This window comes from Peromyscus maniculatus, chromosome 15 (genome assembly GCF_049852395.1).
Source record: "Peromyscus maniculatus bairdii isolate BWxNUB_F1_BW_parent chromosome 15, HU_Pman_BW_mat_3.1, whole genome shotgun sequence".
NCBI lineage: Eukaryota > Metazoa > Chordata > Mammalia > Rodentia > Cricetidae > Peromyscus > Peromyscus maniculatus.
Window position 1 is genome coordinate 19,920,343 of NC_134866.1, and position 14,445 is coordinate 19,934,787.

Sequence of the window (14,445 nt, forward strand, 5' to 3'; positions counted from 1 at the left end):
TAACTTTCCCCAAAGATTTATATTAATAACTGAAAATTGATTTGTGAGCTGTAATTATAGCTCATAGTAAGCCATTTTTCTAGTTTTTACAAGGCCCTAGATTTAATTCCCCAAATTGCCAAAATATATCTTGTATGTGTTATTTTATGCCTGGGGTTAACATGTATGATATAGTAAAGTTTATACATAATTGCCTTATCCTAACATGAAAGAATACTGCTGATAATGGTCCTATTCTAAGAAGTATATAATTGTTTACATTTGACAATTTATCTTATACTTCTTTTAAATTAATATGTACAGCACACATGTACATATATCTACACACAGCCAAATGCACAAAAAAATATTAATTTTCAATGGAAAAAACAAAAGAATTTTACTGCTTCAGTTTCACACTGGGCACTGTTGAAGATGTTTTCAAAACTAAGATAATGTAATTCCTAAATTCTTATGTCATGTGAAGAACTGAATCCTGTTTTTTACATAATGTGATGTTGAGTAATACATTTACATTTCTACGATTAAAAAAACAAACAAAAAATAATAAAAGCCAAGAATTGTAAGTAAACTTATAAAGCCACAGGAAATGGAATTTTAGCAAATCATATTCGAACATGACCTCTTTCAATCTATGTACATTTCAATTTAATTTGTCCAGGTCTGCACAAATGGTGTCCAGTTATATGACATAATTTAAGGCATTTGATTGAGTCATCAAACTTGGATTTAAAAGTATAATGAGTCATTAGCAAATATAAGTCTAAATGATACCTTTTTACAGAACAATTTATATAAAAAGTTACAGAGATTCTGTAAAGTTGTGTGCATTCTCATTTCATAGCACAGTATTTAATTCTCTGTCTCTGAATACAAATTTCCATTTCTTCATTAAAACAGAATAGCAACTCTGTCTTTAACATTGCATAGCACTCTAGCTAATATTTTCACTCCTATGTGTGTGTATGCAGACCCCTCTACACACACACACACACACACACACACACACACACACACACACACACACTTATATAACTAATCCAGAATCCATGTTGCCACAAGAGAAAGTATATAATCAAATGTAGCAAGAGGTTTCTTCCATGAGGTGTATGTTCATAATGCTTCTGAGATCTTATTAGATTTTACAGAACATTCCTTCTGAGATCCATTTTGTCCCATAGTCTCCCCATATGAATGAAGTCATTGAGTCTCTTCTGAACTTACCTATACTAACATTGTTTTAATTTATCCTCTTGAGCAAAAAAATCTCTGGGTGCTTGTCTGGGTTCATGGTTAATTGTTCCAAGTCCCCTAGTATTGATTTCTATACTCACTTATTTCTCTATTCTGTTAAAACAGTCAAACTTTCAGCTTGAGTTTAGCAAAAATGGAAAAAAAGGATGTGCGAACTAAAGAAGAGTTTTCTAAATCCCTCTCTTTCCACTGGAGGCTAAAAGTAAATTAATTACTATGATAGAATTTGTAGAATGTACACAGTTCAACTTTAAGGATGGCATCATAGAAATTGTCTACAGTTAAGTCACATCCAAACCCAGTAGAGCATCATCGATATTCTACCTGCCTGTCTCAGGAAGTGATGGTTTTCTAACAAGATGCAGACTTCAATATCATAGGCTTCTTCTTCATGGGTTTCACATAAAAATTTTTGTATTTTCCTAAAATGTGATTAAACTAAGTAAAAAGAATATATTTTGCCAGGCGGTGGTGGCACTTGCCTTTAATGCCAGCACTCAGGAGGCAGAGGCAGGTGGATCTCTGTGAGTTCAAGGCCAGCCTGGGCTAAAGAGTGAGTTCCAGTAAAGGTGCAAAACTACACAGAGAAACCCTGTCTCGAAAAACAAAAACAAACAAACAAAAACAAAAACAGAATATATTTCACTATTAGTAACTTACATTTATATCTACTGATATATATATATTTCATTTTCAGATTTTGATATATCTGTTATTTGGATGTAATATATAAGATATAACATAGTACATATTACAGTCAAGAGTTATAGCTACATAAAATTTAATTATATTAGCTGGAGCAATGTCTGCCAGTCAGTTTCAAAAACAATTGCTAACACTGAAACGGACTCGTCTTTTTATCACTGAAAGTCAGGATCATCCTTCTGCTCTATGAAAATCAACTGTCATTATACTTGATAAGTCTCAGAGAAATGAGAGCTGAGTAAACTGTTATGTAACTTTTTCACAAATATAAATATAAATGACATATATGTAAAGCCTGACATGTCAAGTTATTATTGATTACATTTGTACATGGTACACAAATTTGCTTGTTATTCACAGCTGTTCACTACTTTTTTCCCCCATAGATGTTCTACTCCAAGACATTGAACTAAAATTGGGTAAAAGCTTAATATCTATAGTGTTCTATTCTACTGTTGGATTTCTGGGATGTAATTACTGAAATTGTAAAAATAGTTTTTACTCTACTAAGTTTATACAACTTAACATCTATAACGTTCTCTTCTGCTGTTGAATCTCTGAGATGAAATTACTGAGATTGTAAAAATAGTTTTTAGTACTAAGTTTATACAACTTAAGTATAATTACTAAGCTCTGGTTTCAAATGGTGTGCTCATAAACAGCACAGACAATATTTCTGAGTACTGAATGAAACTTTCTATGTTGTACTTCTGAAGATCCATAGGATATTATCTTATTATTTTGTATAAGAAACACTGAATTAATCACATGGGCTTTTAATCTTTTAACTTATCTGTGACAGGCAGATAATATAAACAGAACACAGCAGGATAAAAGAAGAAAAAGACATAAATTAGCCAATGGTAAAGAATCAAATATCTAATTGTAGGATATACTGGGGTCTCTGCTCACAGGCATGTATTAGAGGAACCCAGAATGTTAAACACATATTTCCACAATCCCAGCCCTCTGGGCGCTGGAAAGGGTGGATTATAAATTTGGTCATCCAGAACAGCACAGTGAACTTTTGTGTCAAAATACCAGAGTTACATAAATAAAGGTAAAAAGAAACATCTTCTCCACATTGTTTTCTGTATAAAAGATACAATAAAATTGAAATAATTTCATATTCAAATAAAAAGAAAAACCTCATATACATTGACAGTACATATAGATTAAAAATGAACAGTTCTGTCTGTTTTACACACACATTGTTAAACATATTTACTCAATTCTGAATAAAAGACAGTAGAAATACAGTCATCATATTTTGTAAGGAAATCCTCAAACTATTTAGGTATCAACTTAATTTCAAAGACAGGAACTCAACCAGATCTTATGATCTGTAACTATCTTATTGTTATGAATGGCAGACCAGCTCAGTGGCATGGAAAATTCGATGAGCAGAATTTCTGAACACTGCCATTTGTCTCTGCCCTGAATATTCGGTTAGAAGGTGAAAAATCTGTCATGGAGCATGGCCTTTCCAGATATTCTGTTTTTTCAAGATTTATCAATGTTTTCTAACTGTGGGTTTTTTGTCTGGGTATTTGTCTCTACTCCATGTGCTTGCAATACCCTTGTCAAGAAGAAGGGAAATTTCAAATGCTCTAGAACCAGAGTCACAGATGGTGCTGATCAGCAACATAGATGCTAGCAAGCAAAGCTTGGTCCTTTGCTAGAGCAGCAAATACTTTTAACCATCAAATCACCATTCTAGCCAGTTTAGAGTTATTTCTTAAAGCATAATTCACCTTGGACCTCATAATCCTCTATAAGCTGAATTATAATTAAGATCATTCAGGTTTAATTTTCTGTTAATTTTAAGGAAAAATGCTTTATTTTTATATAAATGTATGTGTATCCAACTAAAATATGTGTGACGTGTGTGCGCATGCATGTGCATGTGTATGTGTATGTGTGTACCAATGCACACTGTGGTGGTTTGAAAGAAAATGGCCTCGAAAGGGAGTGGCACTAATGGGAGGTGTGTCCTTTTTGGAGTAGGTGTGGCCTTGTTGAAGGAAGTGTGTCACTGCCGGGGCAGGCTTTGAGGTCTCCCATGTTCAAGATGCTTCCCAGAGTCTCAATTCAATTCCTGTTGCCTGCCAATCTTGATGTAGGTCTCTCAGCTCGAGCCCCATGTCTGCCTGAATGCTGCTATGTCTCACCTTAATGATAATAGACTAAACCTCTGAAACTTTAAGCAATCCCATTAAATGTCTTCCTTTACAAGAGATGCCATCCATGGTCATGATATCTCTTCACAACAACAGAAACCCCAATTAAACAGAGTTGTTACCATGGACTGGGGTATTGCTGTGACAGGCCTGACCATGTGTTTCTTTGGACAAATTTGAACATTGGTACTTTGGTTTATGAAAGTAGTGAAATTTTTAAGCACTGTTTAATGTGCCATATTAGTAGGAGCATGTAAGTCAATGGTGCTGAGGATGATTTGAACTGTGAGGAGCAGGATCAATAGGTTTCAGAGGAGAAGAATTTTAATATGTTGCCTAGAGATAGTTCATGTAATATTTTCATAAAGAAAGTGGCATCTTTTTGCCTTTGTCCAAATAGTCTGCCTGAGGCTATAGTGAAGATACTTGGATTAAGTCCACTGGCAAAGAACATATCAAAATAGCCTAGCATGGATACTGTCTTATGATTACCAGTGTTCATTCTTAGAAAGATTTATAATGGAAAGGAACAGACTGAGCAAGGAAAAATACAAGATGTAGAACAATTTGAGGAGAAAAAGAGCACCAAGAAGTGGGATTTAAATTTTGTGTTCTAGGAGATAAACAGATTATGAAATGGAATAAAGGGAGTGGTGATCTCAGGATAAGCAAAGTTTCCAATTTGTGAAAAAGAATTAAAGAAAAGCTTACAACAACGTAGTATGGGGTTGCATGCCTTAAATCCTAGCACTCAGAAGGAAGAGACAAGCATATCTTTGAGTTTGAGTCCAGCCTTTTCTACAGAGTAAGTTCAAGAAGAGCTGAGCTTCAAGCAGTGAATGTAACCATTGAATACAGAAAGCTGGTGAAGATATAATTGAATGAGGGGGCCGTGTTCCAGCCCCAGCAAGCAGGAGAACCTGGCAGCTTTGACCAGGTGGTTCTGGAGTAAAGGGTAGATGAAAGGAGCAATAGAGTTTTCTTCCTCAACTGAGGAAAGGAAAGCTGCTGAAGCCAGGAATGTGTCAGGGGGTGTTAATGAATGGAGGCCTAGGGAGGCAATTGCATTAACCTGTGAATTTGAAGTCTGAATTCACTTAGAGGATCGAAGATGTTGGAGATGACAGAGCCATGGGATACCTGCCAAGGAAACCTGCTAACAGGGAGTGGAAAGAGCCCAAAAGAAAGAAGTATGCTGCAATCAACAAAAAATGAAATGAGTTCAAGATCTGAAGAGCATTTAGACATCAGACATGGAGATACAGAGTTTAGAGTTTGCCCATCTGGTTTTTAGCCTTGCTTTGGTTTTCTCACTGTGCTCCCTTCCCTGTAATTTAGAATGTAATGTATATCTTATGACATTATATGTGTTCAGATTTTTGGTTTTGATTTTTGGTTTTGATTTTACAGAGCATTAGGACATTTCATGAATCTCAATAGAGACTTTGAACTTTTGACTTCTGAATAAGTTTGAAACTATTATAGACTATGAAGACTTTTGAAACTGGACTGAGTGCATTTTTTTTCATTATGATATGGCTATAAGCCTTGGGCGGCAAGGTAGAAGAATGTAGTGGTTTGAAAGAAAATGAACCCTAATGGTAGTGGCACTATTGGGAGGTGTGGCTTTAAAGGAGGAAGTGTGTCACTTTGGTGACAGGTGTTGAGGTCTCCTGGCTCAAGATTCCTCTCATTGTCTCAGTTCACTTCCTGTTGTCTGCTGATCAAGATGTAGAATTCTCAGGTTCAGTACCATGTGAGCCTGCATGCCACCATGTCCCACTATGATGATAATAGACTAAACCTCTAAAACTGTAAGCCACCCCATTAAATGTCTTCCTCTATAAGAGTTGTCATGGACGTGGTCTCTCTTCAATAGAAACCTTAAGACACACACCAATAGAAACAACACATTGAAGTTTTCATCATGTAGATATGTAATTAAAAAAAATATTTATTGGTGTTACAGTTTTATTCACTCTTGAAAAGAATCACAAAATTGGTTTGTAGTAGTCAAATTGATCTTGATGATTGTAAAATTTTAAGATAAATATTAAAATATATTTGTTTGTGTCTGTGCTCAGAGCACAATAAGCTTCCTTGATGATATATAAAAATTTTAAAAAAAGAATAAAATTCAAACCCTGGTTATTTTTAATAATGAATTGTATTTGAAACCCAATATACATTTTTCCAATATATAATTTACTTTTTTATTTTATGTGCTTTAAAAACTGAAAGTAATTAATACTTACCTAATTTTTGAGGAAGTGATAACAATGCTTGCATTTAGTATGATCTACATGAGAAATTAGATTCTATCTCAAAGGTTAATTTAATAAATTTTATGTCATTTTGATAGTTATGTTCCATTTATATGCAAATGAAAAGCACAACTTATGTTATTTGCACATATTTAATTATCTTATCATGTGAAATTTAAAACTGTTCATCTTATGAAATTTTATCAAATAAACATTCTGAATATAATGACACCCCAGTTAAACCATATTTATAAATGCAGAACTTGAAAATATTTAAATTGGATTAAAAAGTGCTTACTATATACTACATGGACATGAGTTCAGATACAAGGACATGTTAAAAAGCTGGTTCTGGAGTTATACACCTGTAGACCCAGTGGGTGGAGATAGGACTATCTCAGAGGCTTGGTAGCAAGCCAGTTTAGCCAAAATGACAAATTAAATATTCAGTGAAAGACCTTGTATCAGAATGTAAGGTGACAGATTGAGGAAAGCAGACATGCCACTGACATCTGGTTTCTATAGTTGTATATACTAGAAATCATGTCTACAAATGCACACACACAAACACACATATACAGATACATGTATATATGTATATGTATATATACATTTACAACAAGCATACACTCTCACATAAACTTTCATACATAGAATCATATTTATTTACCTTGATAAAGGTAGACAACAAAACCACTAAAAGTGAATGTTTGCTTTTTAATAATTAGTAATATCTTTCCTCTGAAAGCATTTGATAAAGAATTTCACTTAAATTGAAGAGCTCATAGTCAGACATGTTAAGATAAGACATGTTCACTTTTTTTCAATCATTTAAAACACATGAAAAATTATATTTGTTTTTATTAGTATTATTAGGTAGTAGAATTATTGATGAGGGTGGGGGACAGAAAGAATAGTTAAATAGTTTAGAGAAGGAGCCTGAAAAACAAGCCATTCTATTTTTGACTCATGATAACAAGTCTGACTTTATCTGAATCCAGATATGGCATTTATTCTATCAGCATTCTTGTTTTGGTTGGAGATCAGAGATACCAAAGCTGATAGGTACTCTAGTTCATCTAATTCATGGTCTGCTTTCTTGTTTCTTTGCTGTTTATATGTTTTATCTTTCTACTCCTTTTACCTAAGAGCTTTAAATAACATATGCTTGGAAGCTATGAGTGACCAGATACTACATGAGTGCTAATACATGTATCCAAAACCCCAACCTAGACACTTAAACAGAGTCACATAGATACCTCATGGCTGGGAGGATGAACTGGAAAGCTGACTGCATGCTGAAATCAGGTAATATTTTAATTCCTAATTGGGACCCTCAGTGGCTACCTTTCCTTGGGAACTTCCCATCTTCTACATGAGTTGAGTCCTTTTATTTGTGATAAATGTAGACCGTTAATAAAACTCCATTCTGAAAATCAAGTTATTTTTTTTCTGTGAATTCCAGTCTTCAAGTAAGTGGCACAAAGTACCAGGAAGGCTTGGATTTGTGGCTATTGATGTTATGGCATCATAACCTCCAGAGTTATTGCTCACATTAAGTGATAAAGTGATATATTCAAGTATTCCTCATTTCACCCTATACTGATAATGTATATTTTTTTATTTCTCAATACATATTTCAATTATAAATGAGAAATTGATAAACTATTTACATTTATGATGTTGACATTTCTAAGAAACATAACAGAATGCTAGATTGTAGCTGGAATTATACTAACACTTCTAGTTGATATAGGTTATCAAACAGAGTGGGTGACACAGATCAATACTGCCTTAAAATAACAGGAATAGTAATATTAATAAATATTTTAAAGAAAAATAAAAAATGTTAAATGTTATTAAACACAAAACCAGGATGAAAATTTCTAGACATGTGCAAGCAAAATTCAAAATAAATGTGGCAAGAAAGATTGTACAACATAATAGTCTGTGAGTATGAGCATCAAAGTGGGACTTTAACGATCAACTTTAATGTCGATCTAGCCAAAATTCAGTTTCATCGGGCAAAAAATATCCTCTCCATTCAGCATGGGAACTGGATGCAGATGTACACTATGTATGTGTTGGGAGCTCTTAACAAACACACTCAGATAAATAGTGAATCCAAGGCCTTGAAAATGTGGAGACATTTCTACAGAAAATCCCCAAAAGAGACGTGTTTGCTTCCACAGGAAGCAATCCCACTGAAAATTAGCTCTCACACGTTTCCTAAAAATATAAATAGTACGACAAAGTGTCAGCAGAGCAGCAGGATGGACCATTTAAAGTGCAGTCACTGGCAGAGAAATGCAGCCTCCTGAAAGATTGAAATGTAATTATGCTTTAAATGTTGACGGGGAATTCCAGTACTAGCCAGGACAGCATTCTGAATTATACTAGTGTTTTGCTGAAGATAACTACAAAAGGTGCAGGTGTGGTGTTTATGTGTATCCATGGGCATTCACATGTGAGCATCTGTGAAGTGTCTTTGGAAAATTGAGACATTAAGATAGCCAGTCTTCAAGGGAATAGAATATTTGAGGGCTCTGAGAAAGAAAAAGTCAAGTCCTGGAAGAAAAGAATGGAGAAGAGATACTGGAGTGTAACCACAGTGGGAAGCGTTGGACTCTGTGAAAGGGAGTCAGGATGTCAAAGGCAAAAGTGGAATCAAGGGAACATTATAGAAGTAAGCATAAATGTGTGAATTTTACTATCAAGGAGGCTTTGCTATATATAAAAGAATTCATCCAAAGGATTCAGCTTAAAAATAAATTTTAAAAAGTACACCTGAGACTTAAGCTTCCAGGAAACTAAAAGTAGAAGCGATGTTCAAATATTTAAGATGTGAGCAAAGATGAAAATAAAATTTAATCTGAATTCAAAATCTTTCACACTCAGAATTTCAGATAAAGAAAATATGGTAATAAGAAAGGAGCTATTGATCAACACACCAGTAGCTGCAGGCATTCCTGGTTTTCATATACTTCCTTTAATACTACCCTTAGTGATTATTAAGAGAGGTTCTTGTGTAAGCCGGGCGGTGGTGGCGCACGCCTTTAATCCCAGCACTCGGGAGGCAGAGCCAGGCGGATCTCTGTAAGTTCGAGGCCAGCCTGGGCTACCAAGTGAGTCCCAGGAAAGGCGCAAAGCTACACAGAGAAACCCTGTCTCGAAAAAACCAAAAAAAAAAAAAAAAAAAGAGAGAGGTTCTTTGCCAATCCTAAGCAAAGACAAGTAGTAGGTGGCAGTTTTCACCTTTAGCACATGACCACTTTAGTGTAGGTTTTTTTCTATTTTTTCTTTTTTATTATTATTTATTTTACAATACTATTCAGTTCTACATAATAGCCACAAATTCCCTTGTTCTCTCCCTTCCTGACCCCCTTCCCTTCCCCCCAGCACACCTCCCATTCCCACCTCTTCCAGATCAAGGTCTCCCCCGAGGACTGGGATCGACCTGATAGACTCAGTCCAGGCAGGTCCAGTCCCCTCCTCCCAGATTGAGCCAAGCATCCCTGCATAAGTCCCAGGTTTCAAACAGCTAACTCATGCAACGAGCCCAGGACCTGGTACTACCGCCTAGATGCCTCCCAAACAGATCAAGCCAATCAACTGTCTCACCTCAACCTAATAGTTGTGCCATAAACCCCATCCAAGGACTGAGGAATCTGGATGCAGACATCCACGGCTAGGCCCAGGGTGGAGCGCTGGGAGTCTAATTAGTGAGAAAGAGGAGGGTTTATATTAGTGTAGGTTTTTTTTTTAATTTTCTTTTCTCTATTACATTTGTACATTCTTTGCATTATGTCCTTCTCTTTCATTAATACATTATCTGTTTTATTGATCTATCTACAGATTTTAATTTTGGTTTGGTACCTTAAATATTTTGAGCCCACAATGATATGTGCTCATCTTAGATGGGTTTGTCCTAAATCCTGCTTTTAATGTTTCCACTTCTCCTTGAAAGCAACGCCATTGAAAGGATGACTAGAATACCCACTAATAATCCCAGTGCAGACTGGAAATGCTCAAGTGCAAAGAATTGGAGCGTTCTCATTTAACACAAACAAAAAACTAGAAGTGATTAAGCTTAGTGAGGAAAGTATAAAAGGCAAAGTTGACTAAAATTCACCACATTTGCCTTGGCTCACCAGGTATGAATGCAAAAATAAAAAAATAAAAAAAAAGACACTTAAAGGAATTAAGTGCTCCTCCAATGAAAATAAGAATGTATGCAGCAGCATTTTTGCTGGTACAAAGAAACTTTCAGTGCTTCTTAAAGAATATCAGTTAAAGTAACCACAAGATACCCTTATTGCCAAAGGCTAACCCGAAGCAAACCCCCAATACCCTTTTAATTCTCTGAACGTGAAGAGATGTTAAAGGATACAGAATAGAAATCTGAAGCTATATACATTTGTTCATAAAGTCTGGGGAAAAAGTCATTCCAATGATATAAATGTACAAAAAAAAAACAAAAAAAAAAAACAGTAGTGTTGATACAGACACGGTATCAAACGACCCAGATAGAGCTGTAATCACTAGTCAGGATGATTGCTAGCCCAAACAGTAGACTTTTAATATATGTAAAACTGCTACATAGCGTACCATATAAAGTTAGGGGTTTCACAGAGGGTAATGTCTGGTCTCAGTCTTCACAGGGAAAGCAGACTTTCTTGTTAGAGTTGAATGAATTTTTATTTTGCTTTAAATTGATATTGATGCTTATTCACTGTTCTGATCATTCTGTGCTGATTATACCAATTATTAGCCATGTGTATTCTCAAATGTAACCACAAAGTCTGCACAACAGCATCACTGCACATTGCTTACTGAATATTCTTAGCCTACTATCTACATTCACTGTCTAGAAAAATGTTGGTGTTTTTAAGGTATTATTTTAAAATGGCAGTGTGCTTGGGGACGAAAGAACAGTAATATAGATTTAAATGAGATGTGTATTAGGGTTATAATTCCTGTCATAATACTCATTTTGTAACTTATAATTTCATGAAGGCATTAGTTAATGTACTTTTTAAATAAATATTTAATTTTGATAGGTCTTAATCTTTTGATATATTTTAGCAATATAAATTCACAATCTTGCAGAAACAATCCATCATTATATATCCCACTAAGGCAATCCAATGTATAATATGCAGACAGACATCTACATATCATGATAAATATTTTGGATGAAACTGATTCCAATCATGGGGATGATCTTGGGATGTCAGTATACAGTGCAGGATGCAATGGAAGAGATGCTGAAAAGAGAAATCGACTCAGATTCAGAGCATGAAAATACTACTGAATTAATGCAAATTTTTACAATTGAGTTTATAAGGTATTGTATTATATTGATCAGAAAATAAGTCCCTTCCCAGAGATAAAATACCCTCCTGGTTTAACATAATATGCATATTGTTACATGATAAAAGAGGACTCAAAGATTTTCCTAAATAAAAATGCTAACACAGTGGCTGGCTTTCAGAGTACGAAACAAGTTCTGAGGATAAATTCAATGAGGGACCATCCTGTGAATAGAGAAATGTTTGAAAGAAGAAGAGCCAATCAAGGCAGAAAGTGTCACCGCTTTTGTTATGTCTGGAAATTGGGAGCAATTTCACTTTTCAGCAACCAATTCTCTGATTAGTCTGTTATCCTTATCTCACATGAGACGGTGTCATTGAAAAGATCAGCATTTACTAACAGTCCCGAATGTGATTAGCATTTGTAATGAAACAGCATTTTTAAATTATGACCTTTAAATTGTTGATAGGCTACGATGTGTTGAAATATAAGTGTTGTATATGCAGAGAACAGTTTAAGATATAGTATGATGACTTATTTCAATATTTTTCATTCAGTTTCCGTAGATTGAAGTGGAGCCTCTCTATGTCAGAAGCATGACCATCATTTAGGTGATAAGTCAAATAGAAAACTCAGTGCCCTAAGAATCCATCTCTACAAATTACTAATAGACATTGTAAAATTGAGTTTCTAATATCAAGATATAAAAATTAGGAATCATAATTCAGTGTAAGTATCACAAATACTTGAGCAATGTCACAGAAATAAATACAAATACAAATTATCCTCAGGAATATTTTTATGAAACATCTTAGCTTGTTGTATCATGCTCCTTGAAAACTGTTTTCACAGCTTATTAAAATTAGACAGAGTAGCATTTCACTTATAAAAGTCTGTGCAACGAGCTAGGCAGTGGTTGTGCATGCCTTTAATCCCAGCACTCAGGAGCAGAGCCAGGTGGATCTCTTTGAATTCGAGGCCAGTCTGCTCTACAGTGAGTTCCAGGACAGGCACCAAAACTACACAGAGAAACCCTGTCTCAAAAAAAAAATCTGTACAAAGACAAACTAGAAATGTTTAGTGATATGAATTCATCTGTAAAAAATCATTATCATATAATACATGTATTCAAAAATTATCAAATGGCTAAAATTAGATGAATACATAGAGATGACAAGTTATATATACAAATTAGATGAATACATTTTAAAATATTGAGGTGATTTTCCAAGCAGAAAATATTTTTGTACATTGGGTTTAATGTCTGTTTATATACTATATTTGCTTATTAGAAACTATTGACACATTCGTAAGTGTTGTGATAATTCCATTTTCCTCTAAAAGCAAAGGGATACTCAAAGAAAGAGTTCTGATATATAAGTTACATTTGTTTACAGCCCAACTAGTATTTTTAGTATAGACACATATTCTTCATATTATATCAAAGAATTAATGCAAAGTCCATAAAAAACTGGAAAGACACTGATTTTTCTTAAATTCAGCACCAACTGGTCTATTTGTCTTTTTAAACTTTGGAGACTGTGTACTCAATATTTATTTATTAAAGTAAAATGGATATTTACTATCTTTTTCTTTCTTGGCAAGGTGAAGTTTCGTATTTGATAGCTATTGTAAAGGGCTAATAATTAAAATATATTGTTCTTATGTGCATGTTATTGTGAACTGATAAGTACATATAAGCAAATTAATCTGTCCAACAGAATCCATAGTCAGAGTGTCATGTTTATTTGTATGGAGGACAAAACTTAAATTTAGACTCTAGCCATATTTCTCATGTTGTTCACTAGTTCCCTAAATAAATCTATGCCTTTTAAACTATCATTCCCAACTTCCTTCCATTTCCACTGATGACCACTATTCTACTTAGTTCTTATGTGCGTTACTTACTTTTGTAAGATTCATATATAAGTAAAATTACTTAGTTATTTTTCCTTTCTGTGCCTGTCCACATTTTTAAAGAATAATATTCTTTTGTTTCATTGTGTTTTTTCATATATTACATGATTTCCCCTAAGAGGCTGAATAATATCCAGTTATTACATATATGGGGTATTTTTATATATCACATCTATCAATCCTCTATTTGTATATCTATGATCTGTCTATTTAAATACATCTGTTTTTCTGTTTCTGGACATGTAAACTTTCATCTTACTTTCAGAAATAATATTAAATGAACATCAAGGTCAAAATATATTTATATGGGTGAGGCATCTTTAACATGGCCTCGTGGGTAGCAGAAGAATCACTGAATTATATAGTAATTTTATTTTTCCCATGTTTTCGATCATACATTAATATTTGGTTCCCACATAAATGATAATCTTCATGGCCAAAAAATGAAATTTTAAAATAAATACATATAAAAAAAAACAAAAACTTGTGGATTCCTGGAAACTTCCCTAGCACCCGTTTTCTCCCTATCCCCATAATATCTCCCCCAACCATTGTATCTCTTTCATTTCCCTACCACTCCACCCCTGTTCTAGCTTGACCATCTTATCCCCTTATGTTCACTTCCTCCATTCCCTTCCCTCCATTGCCCAACCCTCATCCCCAGTTTACTCATGGAGATTGCATCTATTTCTCCTTCCCAGGGCGATTCATGCATCCCTCCTTGGGTCTCCCCTGTTAGCTAGCTTCTCTGGAGTTGTGGGTTGTAGTCTCCTTTTCCTTTGCTTTACATCAAGTATCCACTTACAAGTGCG